We start from the raw sequence: 12608 nt of genomic DNA, 5'->3' as shown, positions 1-12608 counted from the left end.
GAGGTGTGAGATTCTCCAGACAGTCTGGGGGCTCAGCAAAATCCTCCTGGGAGCTGCTACAGGCACTCACTGCTAAATGTATTTCTAGCTCAAAGTGCCAACTTTTAAAAAAGTGAAAAAGTGCTGGTTACAATGACATTTCATGTGGAAAATACATAATTTCCCTGTAAATTACTTTTTTGGAGTGAAGTCAGAAACTTCCCCTATAGAAGTAGAACAAGACATTAATTTTAAGTTTAATTTTTCCAGAGCAGCCTTTTATCTTGCAGTGTGCTTCACCTCAGAGGATTTCAGGCAGTGAGAAATTCCACTCCTTTCCCAATCCAGAAGGCATTTCCCCAGCACAGAAATGCCAATTTCTTTAGCTACCATGTCTTCCCAGGCTACTTGATCTCATCTGTGCACCAGGAAAAGCAGGAACCCCTTACAGATGTCAATGCTTGAAGGTCTTCTTATTTTTCGTACTTTGTGGTCACTTTGGTCTTTAAATACAGAGTGATCCCCATGTCAGATCCAGGCTGGAAAGACTTTTCTGTCACAGAGTTTTAATGTCGTGACAGGAGGTGGATATGGACACATGGAAGAAGAAAGGAATGTGGGCTTGGAGTCGTGGTTGGAAGCAGACAGACCTGGATGAAGACAACTCTGTACATCTCCTCAGCTCTTCAGGAGGTGAATATAAAGCTGAATGGAAAATGGCCACAGGAGAGGTTATTTCTTAGCACAGATGGAAATAACCTCAGGTTTCTCTGCCAGAATTTCCCAGAGGAGAAAATGAGACCCTTCACGTGGGTGAGCTCCCAGCTTGTGCAGTGGTTGTGGATGTCCTTAGATCCATGGCTTTGTTTTCCACTGTCCTGAGGGGAAAAGCAGCTGAGAGTCCAAATCCCTGCCAGTTTGGGAGTGAGGTTTGGGGCAGGAAGGGGTTTAGGGATGGGGAGGAACAGCACAGCTTTACCCGGATTACAACAGTTGCCTGTTCTCCTTATTTACCTCCCAAACTCATCCCTGGGAATAGGTCAGGATTAGCCCAGGGCAAGAACCACGCCCAGCAGGCAATTGGGAGGCAAGGATCCTATTTTGGATGGAAAATTAATTCAATATTTGGTTACAGCCAGACTGTGCCAGCCAGGGAGGGCCCAGGCTCCAGGTTAACCCTAATCCTGACACCAACAGGCTTGACCATCTCCAGCCTGTCCTTTCCACCAAATTCCTGGGACTTGGACACCCAGGGACACTTGGGAAGAAGCATGAGGAGGCTCTTGGATATCTTCCCATAATCGAGTGATATGTCCCCTGTCCCTCTCCAGCTCAACAAGTGTGTCCTCCACCTCGCTGCAGGTTGCTCAGCACATCCCTGCTTTTGTTCTTTGTCAGGGGAAAAGGCAGGAACCATGTTCCTGGCAGGACAAATGCATGCCCAGGAATTTCCCTCCTGCAGGGAGGTCACAGTGTGTTCCCGGATGTGTGGCATGACCTTTAGGCCAGGAGAGGAGGTTCTTGGCAGGGGATGTTCAGCTCCAAGGACACCAGGGAGCCCGTAATTTTTTGGCCAGACAGGAGCATTGCTGCTGATGTCACTTTACCCATGTGATGCAACAGGTCCTTCATCTCTCCAGCTTTTCCATAATTCCAGGTTAAAGATCCATCATCAGTTGCGAAAGGAGTGAGCCAGAGGAGAGAAAGTAAAGTCCAGGGTTCATCCACTGACCATCCTCTGCCCCTTCAACCAGCACTGCCCAAAATCCATCATATTTGGGGCATTTTTGAGGCTCTTCCTCCTGGGGTCTTGTGATTTCACGCATGAAAAAAATCTGTTGTTTCAAGAATAAGAAATACAGATTCAGAAATATCACAATTATTTACAAATAATGAATAAGGGGGCCTGGTTTATCAGCTTCTATGGCAATGTAGCAAAAAATGTTTAATTTGTACACAGGTTTGGTTGTATAAAACACGTGCTAAATAAAATGGGGTGTGAGGGAAACTTCCAGCTATTTCCTGAGTAAAACACATTTTATCAAAACAGTTAGAGAACACTAGTATTTGTGCAGTTAAAGCAGTTAAAAGTTCACAGCTTGTAGAATGAAGTTCTCATTTGATTTATCAAGTTATCTTTTATCAAATCTTTTCATCTTTTCACATGTAAATCAGTTTATTTTGAACAACTTCCTAATTTTATTACAGCTTTCATTCACTTGGAATTTTCTGTGATTCTGTGGTTCTCAGAGACTCCCAAATGAGGTTCAGGAACAATCCCTGCCTTTCCAATCCATATAATGTTAAGGAAAAATTAGTCTTCTGGAAATTAATATGAACTGTATGAGCTCAAAAATCTGCAATTAATTATAACAAGTGTTGCATTTTAATATTTTGTTACTATTTTATTTATAATAATTTTTATTACATTTTTATTATCTGGCTCAATTTAGTGAGCTCACAGTTTTTCACTACATGGCCACAGAAAATTCCTGCATTCCTCTGATAAATACAGGAATTACATTGATAGTGCTCAGATATGGTTTGCCAACATCTCCTAAATTGTGATAAAGTGCTAAAATGACATTTTTTGGGGGATAGTTTTTTACAGGGAGTTCACTACAGCGTTTGAGTGTGTTTGGTTACACACAAACACCACCCCAAACATGCTGTTTCATGGGATAAGTGGTTTATTGAGCTCCAGCACCAGGAAAACTTGGTTTGCTATGGATTTGTGTCTTGCAGCTGATTGACAGGGATGTCTAATAATGAAATAAAATATGTTCTTTTTACAAGTAGGTGCCCCTTCCCTCTGCCTGAGTCCAGCCCCATCATGGGGGTCACAAGTGTCCCTTCAAGTTGCCTTTGGGGAATGTCAAGGGAAGAAAGGTCAATAAATGAGCAATTTCCCTTTCTTCATATTCCTCCTTTTCATGTCATCTCTCCTCCTTCCACATCCATGTGGGTTTTTTACATGGTTCTGTGCAGGTTAAGCAGGTCTGAAGTTGTGCCAGGGTCCAAAATGTGTCCCAGCTGGCCCTGTTGAAGGCAAATTGTGCTTCAGAAAATGGGAATAACCCCAATTCCTCCTGCAATCTTTTCCCCGCTGGAAGGTGGTGTGAAACCTGACATATTTAACCAACAAATACAATCTCCAATGGGATAACAGCTGCTTTTAGGGTGCTGAGGGCAGGAGGACGAGGAGCCAGTGAGCTGTAGATCCTGCTCACCCAAGCCCAGGACAGCTGATCATAGAATCATAGAATCATTAAGGCTGGAAAAGACCTCCAAGACCATCAGGTCCAACCTTTGGCTGAATGCCATCATCCCCACCAAGCCACACCATGAAGGATCTTCTGGTTTCCTGCAGACCTTGCAGAAGCTTCCTGGGAGGAGCCGCTGCTGCTCGAGTGTGCTGATGGCAACCAGAGGGGTTCAGCATGTGGGAGTGGACTCTGGTGAAATCTGGAAGAATTTCTTTGTGTAAAGGGTTGTTAAGCATTGGAAGGGGCTGCCCAGGGAGGTGGTGGAGTCCCCATCCCTGGAGCTGTCCAAGGAACGACTGGACGTGGCACTCAGTGCTCTGGGCTGGGTGACAAGGTGGGGATCGGGCACAGGTTGGACTCGATGATCCTGGAGCTCTTTTCCAACCTAAATAATTCTGTGATTCTGTGAAATCTGAGCTCTTGCCAGGAGCAACAGAACCCCAGGGCTCAGCAGGGATGCAGCATGGCCTCATCACCCCACTGCACTGTGTGTCCAGACTGCCCTGTGGACACCAGCTCCATGTGCTCCATGTCTGAGGTTCAGTCCTCGATCCACACCTCGATCCCACCACCTCTTCCATCACTTCTCCATGAATATTGCTGCCTCCTCCGTCAAAGGCAGAGGCCTTGCAAAGCCCTAAGCACAGGACAGTCTCTGCCCAGTCATTTGCTCAGCTGTTTTTTCTGCTGTCTGGCTGATGATCTGCCAAGAAAATGGCAACACCTTCATTTCTCCATCCATCGGAACTTCAGCTTTGCCAGGTGGAAAAACTGCCCCATCCATTGCACAAGAGCAGCAGAGTCTCACTGGAGACACTCTGGAGGGGACAGAGCAGATGTTTCAGTGCCAATGACCCTCGACTGCCCGGGGGTGTTTGCTCTGTTGGCAGCGTGTCCCAGGATCAGTGCCAGGAGCAGATTTTCCACCTCCCCACCTGGCAACAGCAGCTGGGCCGTTTGCCTGAGATAATGCTGAGCCTCTGGGGGACAGAGAGGGGACATTTCCCACATGTCCCCAGGCACGTCTACCTGCCAGGGACCCCAGGTCCTCAGCTGGCAGGAGAATTGGAATATCAGGATCTACATTGCATGGGAATGGTGGCACCTCAGTCCCTGGGGACACACCATGGCCCTGTCCAGACAGTGTGTCTGTGCCAGATTCCTGAGGAGTTTGGAGGGGTTTTTATTCTCCAGAGAGTCCAACAGAGCTCCAACCACTGTGGTGAAGGGGGTTGTGATGGGGAAGGGCAGTTTTGCTGTGGACAGGAGGAAGAAGATGTGGCTGGGCTGGGAATTCAAAGAGGGACTCCAGTCCACAGCCCCTGAGCTGCTTGCTGGAGGCAAGTAAACAAATTGTAATTTAAATAATAAAACCCCATAAAAATAATAGAAACATGGAATGGTTTGGGTTGGAAGGGACCTTAAAGACCATCTAGTTTCAACCCCCTGCTGTGGGCAGGGACACCTTCCACTATCCCAGGTTGTTCCAAGCCCCATCCAACCTGGCCTTGGACGCTTCCAGGGATGGGCAGCCACAGTTTCTCTGGGCAACCTGTGCCAGGGCCTCACCACCCTCACAGGGAAGAATTCCTTCCTAAAATCTAATCTAACCCTGCCCTCTGTCAGTTTAAAAGGTCCTATTTCAGCTTTCAGGCCCTATTTAAGCTCTGAATGCCGGGATAATGATGCAGTGAGAGCAGAGCTGCTCACACTGGGAGCTCAAAGCCTGGATGCTCTTCCAACACCTTGCTGTTGTTGCCAAGAAGATTCCACTCATTCCTCTGGCTGATGCTTCTTCACAATGGCTTTTTTTCCATGGCTGGTGATCACATATTTGCTGAGCTCCAGGCATGTGCTGCTTGCCTGCCAGTTTCCAAATCCCTTCCCATCACAGCCACCTGCCAATGCCACCAGGAGCAGCGTCTCCAGCTCTTCCAAGACACGTGGAGCCAGTCACAGCTCTACTTGTCCTCTGGCCAGGACAGGGTTCTGATTCCTGCTGAGATGCCTGTTGAAGTGGAAAGTTTAATTTAAGGCTTAGCTTGTCCTCTCCCCAGAAGCCATAAATTAATTAGTGCTGTCTTGGGCTGGAACGTTGGAGAGAAGGGCTGAATGTTGCTGTTGCTCTGGACATGGAAGATAGTTGGATGTGCAGGAATTGCCCCAATTTGGGGTGTTCTTGGGGCAAGCAACACTGCTGGAGCAGGAGAAGGCTTTGGAAAGAAGATGCTCCGAGGGCTGGAGCCACTCTGCTCTGGAGACAGGCTGGGAGAGCTGGGGGTGTTCCTCTTGAGAAGAGAAGGCTCCGGGGAGACCTTGGAGCCCCTTCCAATGCCTAAAGGGGCTCCAGGAGAGCTTGGAGAGGTACCTGGGACAAGGGCCTGGAGGGACAGGATGAGGGGGAACGGCATCCCACTATGAGAGGGCAGGGAGAGATGGAATATTGGGAAGGAATTGTTGGCTGGGAGGGTGGTGAGGCCCTGGCACAGGTTGCCCAGAGAAACTGTGGCTGCCCCATCTCTGGAAGTGTCCAAGGCCAGGCTGGATGGGACTTGGAGCCACATGGGCTAGTGGAATGTGTCCCTGTCCATGGCAGGGGGTTGGAATTGTGTGATCTTAGAGGTCCCTTCCAACCCAAACCATTCTGGGATTCTACAAAAGGCTTTTTCCATGGCCAAGGTTGGTGTCAGAGGAACATCTGGCCCAGGTTTCTTCTGTGAGCCCAAGAAGTGGCTTTAACAATGACTTTGGAAGGTGAAGGATTCTCCCTCCTCATGCATTAAGCCCCAAGTCAAAAAAGCTACTTTGCATTGGCACATCCTCCCTCCTCTTGTACGTGAGACCTTGTGCATGATGACATCAGTGGGGGCTGATGACTCAAAAGTTCCAAAAAACTGGATTTTGTGAAGTTTTTGGATTGTTTTGTATTTTTAAGAGAAAATGATGGTTATGCACAATCGATATACACATGCTTATGTGAAACCAGCTCTTCCCTCCCCACCTGCATCACTATTTTGATAGAATCATGGAATCATGGAATCATAGAATCACAGAATCAGCAGGAGGGCAGGATGGGAGGCTTATAGACAGAGAGGAAAATGCTCCTTGAAATAAATCCCCATGGGAAATGGGAGGATGGGAACAAAGTGTCTCCCAAGAAGGTCAAATTCAGGTAGGGAATACAACCAGGTGATCTGCCAGGATGTTTATGGGACCAGCACTGCTTGTTCAGTTATTTTCTAAAGGTGTTGAAATGCAGCCATTCCAGCCTTGCTGTTCCCCAAGCTTCTGTGCCATAGGCATTTTTTATCCTTCTTGCCAAGGAAGTGAAGCATTATTATGCCTGAGTGTTATTCCCTTTACCCACCAGCCCTTCCCCAGCAATCACTGCACCCCATGACTGATTTCAGCCATGTGGCACCGAGAGCTGGAGAGACAAAAGATGCCAAGTCGGTAGAAAATCTGAGGCAGGAGCAGCTGGAAGGAGTGAGAGAGAGATGCCATGGGGTGAGTTGAACCTCACATTAGACATAAGAGAAGCCCCACCCTGGCACAGGTGGCTCCCAAGTCTCTCCCTGGGACTTGTGGATACTTTCACCCCAAAATGTGGGTTCGTCTTGCCATCTACTGGTGGATCCTCTCAGAGGAGCAGGACTGAGGGACAGAGGGCATTCAGGAGAAGGAGAAGGGGAGGACTGAGCCCTGTGCTGCTGTTGGAACCCCTCAGGTGGGACCAGCCTGGTCAGGAGGGGACCAAGCCCAGCCTTGCAAGGTAATTTATTGCTTTCCAGAAAGCTTTCCTCGCTCCTGGGCCTACTAATTCCTGCTTAAACATGTTCATCCTTCTGATGGATCACCCCTCTCCTAAACTCCTTCAGGGTACCTTCCCTTTGGGCCCCCAGGGATGTTCCCTTCTCTGGTTTGTCGCTTCTGTTGCTCTCCTGGTTTCACCTTCCTCAACACAGAGGTCCCAGGGATGAGCTGCAGGTGGGCTGGCATGGATTTTGATGGAGTTAAGGGGCTGTAAAACCCATCCCAGGAGAGATCTATGGACATCAGGGCTTAGAGAAACAAGGGGACATCTCCCACCTGCAAACACAGATGCATTGGGAAGAGATGGACATGAAGGATCCTCACTGTAGGTCTGGGGGGATGTGTCCCAAATATACCAGGCCATGCTTGGCACGGTGCTGGTGGTGCTTTAGTTTGGTCCAACATGGTTCACAGGGTTTCCTGGAAGAAGTTTGGAAGCACACTGCACCCCATTATTCCTTCAGAGGCTCCTGTGGGTGAAGCAGCACCACACCTGGATTTTGGGGTTGCCTGACCCACTCAGAGGTTTTGTTTGTGCCTGTGGCCCAGACCTGAGGGGTGAAAAGCAACCCCAGTGCCTTCCCCATGAGCTTTTGGGAGAATGGTTGGACCAGTAAAAGGTGTCAGGAGAGGGAGCCAGAGCCTCAGCTGAGAGTAGCGAGAGCTGCCTGGGAAGGGCTGTTCAAAACCGATACAGAGACACCCCAAATGACACAACCACCCCTTTGGAGTCAGTCCCAGACACCTTCGAGGATGCCCAGAGCAAGTCAGGTCTGTCAGGGTGCTAATTTTTGGAGGCTGTCCTAGTTTCATGGAATCATGGAATCGTTTAGGCTGGAAAAACCCTCTAAGATCATCGAGTCCAACAGTTTGGCTGGGAGAGAGTTAATTCTCTTCCTGGAAATTGAGAAAATGCTGCATGGGTGATTAAATCGGGATGGAGACACATCCCGGGGCATCAGTACCTCTGGGACAGCAGTTTGAAGCCCAGTGTGAGTTTTGCCTTGGATTTTAATTACACTGAGAGCTGTGAATGCTTTGGGTGGGATGTCTCCTGGTCCCCTCTCCTGCTGCATCCAGCCACACATTTCCATCTGCCTCAGCAAACACGATCCCTCTGTTTTGCTGTGTCCTTCCTGAAGCTCAGCTGATAAGAAATGCATCCAAGGATGGGTTGAATTCCCAATTTAGCAAAATACATCCTCTGTGCTGCTGTGTTAACTTCAGCTTCAGGCTTTTACCTTCCAGTTTTCCTTCTCAATGAGTTTAAGGGATGCTCAGAAAGATGTGAGCATGTCAAAGATGGGAAGAGAGAAGCATTTCTAACTGTATGGATACCTCAACCTCATCAATAAAATGGTGTTCCAGCAAGCTCAAAACCTCACTCAGGGCAGAGAAAAGCACAGAGCTGAGTGTGGGAAGAGGTCATAAATGAGCCTTGTGACTTCCCTGGGAGGGAAAACTGGAACCTGGTGGCTTGAAGCCCGGAGAGGAGCAGGATCCCACCACCTTTATTTGTGGTAGGAGGATGGATGGTGAGGCTGAATTTGGTGTCTGGCCCTGGAAATGCAGAGGTGAAAGTGCTGCATTCTACACACCAGGATTTGGCCACCCTGACCCCAAGTCCTTCAGGCAAGCACTGCCCTGCCTCTGTCTCCAGCTCCATTTCAGAGCTTCCTGAATTATTGATGGCTCTGATGCAGGAACCTATAATTAGCTCCCCAGACCTTTTCCCTGTGGGCTGGAGCTGGGAACACTCTTTGTCTTTTGGTGGTTTTGCTCTGACTTGAGCAGATTGATGAGGGAGGAGGGGATGGCCAGGGAACTTGGGGAACATCAGGGGAGGACCAGGGTGGCTTTGAATGCATGGGGTAGTTTAACAGTGGCCACCCTCATTATAGTCCATCACAGAAAGGGATCTGGGGAGAGCCTGGGCTGTCTGAGGGGTCTTAAACCCAGCTTGTGCAGAGTGGAGGTCATACCAGGAACCAGGAGAAGGCAAAAAGGGTCTTCATGTCACATTGTGGGGACTCTCAGCCTCAGTGCTGAGGGATTTACAGATCAGGGGGAGAAAAATACTGAGCCCTGGCTGCTAAGAGAGAACCAGACTTCATCTCAAGGGGTGAAGGGCTGTGTTTGTGTGTGTTTGGGTATAGAAAATGATGGGTTAGGGACACAGATGGGCAGCAAAGGGGCAGTTCAGTACCTTAAAGCTCTGCTTTAAGAGCCGTTCATAGTCTAAAAATTGCTTTGGTGATTTCTACGAGCTCTGGGTGCATTAACACTCATTCCTTGAAACTGTAAGTCCCAACCAAAACGGGAGCACAAATTCCCTGGGGTCCTGAGCTCAGAGGCAAAACCAGCTCTCAGGTTTAACTCTAGGAATTGCTTTCTGAAGAACAGGCAGTTTGAGCTGCAGCAAACAGTGGTACCTGCAGGCTGCCCTGGCTCCCACAACCCTAATTCAGGGGTTTTGTGTTTAGGTTGGAGATGTTTTGCTTCTATACTTACAACAGTTCTCTTGAAGCGTTCAAGGCCAGGTTGGACAGGGTTGGAGCAACCTGGTCTAGTGGAAGGTGTCCCTGCCCATGGCAGAGGGTGGAATGAGGTAATCTTTAAGGTCCTTTCCAACCCAAACCATTCTGTGATTGTATGAGAGGCTTGACCAGGGACTGTTTGAGGCCAAAAGTCTTCTCCACCTTGAGGTCTCCCTTCTTCAGCTGGTGGAAATCCCACTCCACAGTGCTGGGGGGGGAAAGACTGGCCTGTAAATAAGGGGAGCATATTTTTGGTTGCAAGATGAATTGTGAGACTGAAACTGAGGACAATAACCTCCCCTTCAAGCCCCAGAGACTCTGGCCACCACATCTGAGCACAGCATAGACCTTCCTGCAAGCCTTTCCTGCAGAATCCTCCTGCATGGAGCAGAGATGAAGGCCGGGGCCAGCAGCAGCAACAACTCACAGTAAGATTTGTGCCGCTGCTGCCAATGCTCGTGTGAGTGTGGGGATGATCAAAGGCCTGGCAGGAGAGCTCCCATTCCCACATCTTTGCTCCAAGATAGAATCATGGACTCATTGAACAGTTTGGGTTGGAAAAGACCTCAAAGACCATCTAGTTCCAACTCCTGCTATGAGAGTGACACCTTCCACTCCACCAGGTTGCTCCAAGCCAACTAAACCTGGCAAATATTTCTCTGGGCTACTTTAAAAAATGTCTGGAGAATAAGGAATTTCCCTTCCTGAATGAGACTCCTGGTGAGAAACACTTTCCTAATCTCTAATCCTGCTACAAGGCACTTGGCCTTTTAATAGGATTCTTCTTCCAAGGAGATGCAGTAGGTGGAAGGGAGGAATGGCAAGGAAGTGGCTCATCAACAAGAAGGAGTTCAATCCCAGAAAGACTTGGGCATGGTGATAGGGGCTCTTCTATGAAGAGCTGGTCCTGGGTTCAGCCCGGACAACACCATTCCAAGGACCACTCCTGTTTGCTACAGCACATCCTCCACTCCCCTGAGCTTCATGGGGACTCTGCATCAAGGTTTGCCTCAGACACTTCAAACAACACCACCACCCGGCCTCCAGCAGGAAACTGCATCTATTTATAGAGCATTTGCATAGTTTAAGGCAGGGCTGACCCATGGCCGACCCTTGTATCCTATTCAGGGGCAGGCTGAGCAAGGGGCAGATCTCCCAATGAGGGCTCATCCTGCCCTGGTCCCATCCCCTCGGAGACCCCTCACTCGGTGCTGGGAGGTGTCACTGTCCCCTGCCTTGCTGTAAGTTCTTGCTTCAAGATGTACATTAAATATATATATTTAAGCACATTCCCTAGAAATTGTCCCTTTTTTTTTTTTGAGAAACATGGTGTAATTAGAGAGTTGACTTAATTCCAGCTGTGTGGGAAGGGCTGAAGGCAGGGTTGGAGCTGTGCTCCTGCTCTGCACCAACTCATCAGTGATCTGTGGGCAGAGGTTTGGCCAGGATGAATCCCACTGGCACAAACATGTACATGTGCACATGGGGGTGGTGGACTAAAAAAATGGGGAAAAGGAGGGTTTTCCCAGAAGGCACCACCAGGGTTTGGATGGAGATGAAGGATCCTGCTACAACTTGTGGATACTCTACCCCTGAAAGTGTCCCAGGCCAGGTTGGGCAGGGCTTGGAGCACCATGGTCTAGTGAAAGGTGTCCCTGCCCATGGCAGGAACTGGATGATCTTTAAGTTCCTTTCTGACCCAAACCATTCTTTGATCCTCTCTACACCTTGAGAGTCACTCTGGGGTGAAAACACAAAACGAAGGGATGGAGGAGGTCACTGGGATAAGTGCAGCCATGGGACCAAGCGGGGATGAAGGGCATCATTCATTGTGTGGCAGAGGAAAGCCAGGCCAGATGGGGCAGAGGGTGAAGTACATGATGTAGGTGTGGTACTTGAGAGACCATCAGATAGATGCTGCCAGCGCTGGTTTATGTGTAGTTTCTGCTCCCTCAGGGCAGGGAAATGATCTGAACAACCTCTCAAGGCACTTTCCAGACCTATTAATCTGCATTTCCAAAGTGCCAAGCGAGCCTGTTAACCCACAGACTGACCTTCCCTCTCACCCAGTGATGCAAAAACCCGGAGCTGAGTGGATAAGGGAGCAGAGGGAGGTTTAAGGTCAGGACACGGGTCATGGGAGCCCATAATAAATAAACAAGACTTGTTTAGAAGATGAGATATGCTGCACTAATATTGTTCCCAGTCTCCCACTCATCACTGCAAGCTAATTACCCTTCTTGGAGCCATTAGACTTCCCTTCTCATCTCGTGTGCACTATGCGAGGACCTGGATATGACTGAGTAGCTTGGGGCTGGGCCTAGCCTTTCTGTTTTGGTTTCTTTTACCTTTCCTGCTGTAATTGGTCCTGCAGTTCCACACTAACAAGCTGTATCCTGGCCTCTGAGGAGCTCTGGATCCCTGCCTTGCTTCCTTGAAAGAACATGGAATGGATATGAGGTAAAGTCCCACATAAATCTTATGTGAGGCTTTGTGCAAACGGATGCAGGTTGAAATGGGTTTCATTGGGTGTATTTGTGCCAGCAAAGAGGGTCTCTGAAGGCTGGGAGATGGACCCACTCATTGGACCCTGGACATCTCTGCTGGGCTGTCACATTTTCTCACATGGTTTTGGCCCATTCTGTGTGAAATGAAGGTTTTTTTGCCTCAGATCTGGAAGGGAAAGGGTTAGTGGTAGGACGGTGGAGAGACTGGGAAGCAGGAATCCTTCCCCACTCTTGGTCTGTGTGATCTCTGAGAGATGGAGGCCCTTCTACCAAGGAGGACCTCATGGAATTACAGGTTGGTTTGGGTTGGAAAGGACCTTGAAAATCATCTTGTCCAGCTCCCCTCCCGTGAGCAGAGACATCTTCAACTACATCAGGACATGACTGAGGACGCATCTTGTGATGGAGAACACCAACCCTTGCTCTTTGCTTTCTGTATCATTTAACTGGGACAAAGTCCAGCTTGGGATCACCTTTGCTGTGTGGTGTCATGGTGGGGAAGGTGT

General features: G+C 48.9%; 1 protein-coding gene across 1 annotated transcript in view; it reads right to left on the bottom strand.

The window, feature by feature from the left end:
- Positions 1-4671: 4671 nt before the first annotated feature.
- The window catches only part of FAM167A (family with sequence similarity 167 member A), a 50353-nt gene continuing 42416 nt past the window's right edge, over positions 4672-12608 (bottom strand). Inside the window, exon 4 of the transcript XR_003536584.1 lies at positions 4672-4710. The gene's annotated coding sequence lies outside the window, so the exon portion shown is untranslated. The remainder of the gene's footprint in view (positions 4711-12608) is intronic.

This window comes from Neopelma chrysocephalum, unplaced genomic scaffold, assembly GCF_003984885.1.
Source record: "Neopelma chrysocephalum unplaced genomic scaffold, ASM398488v2 Primary Assembly neopelma1_123, whole genome shotgun sequence".
NCBI lineage: Eukaryota > Metazoa > Chordata > Aves > Passeriformes > Pipridae > Neopelma > Neopelma chrysocephalum.
This window is presented reverse-complemented; position numbering and strand designations above follow the sequence as displayed.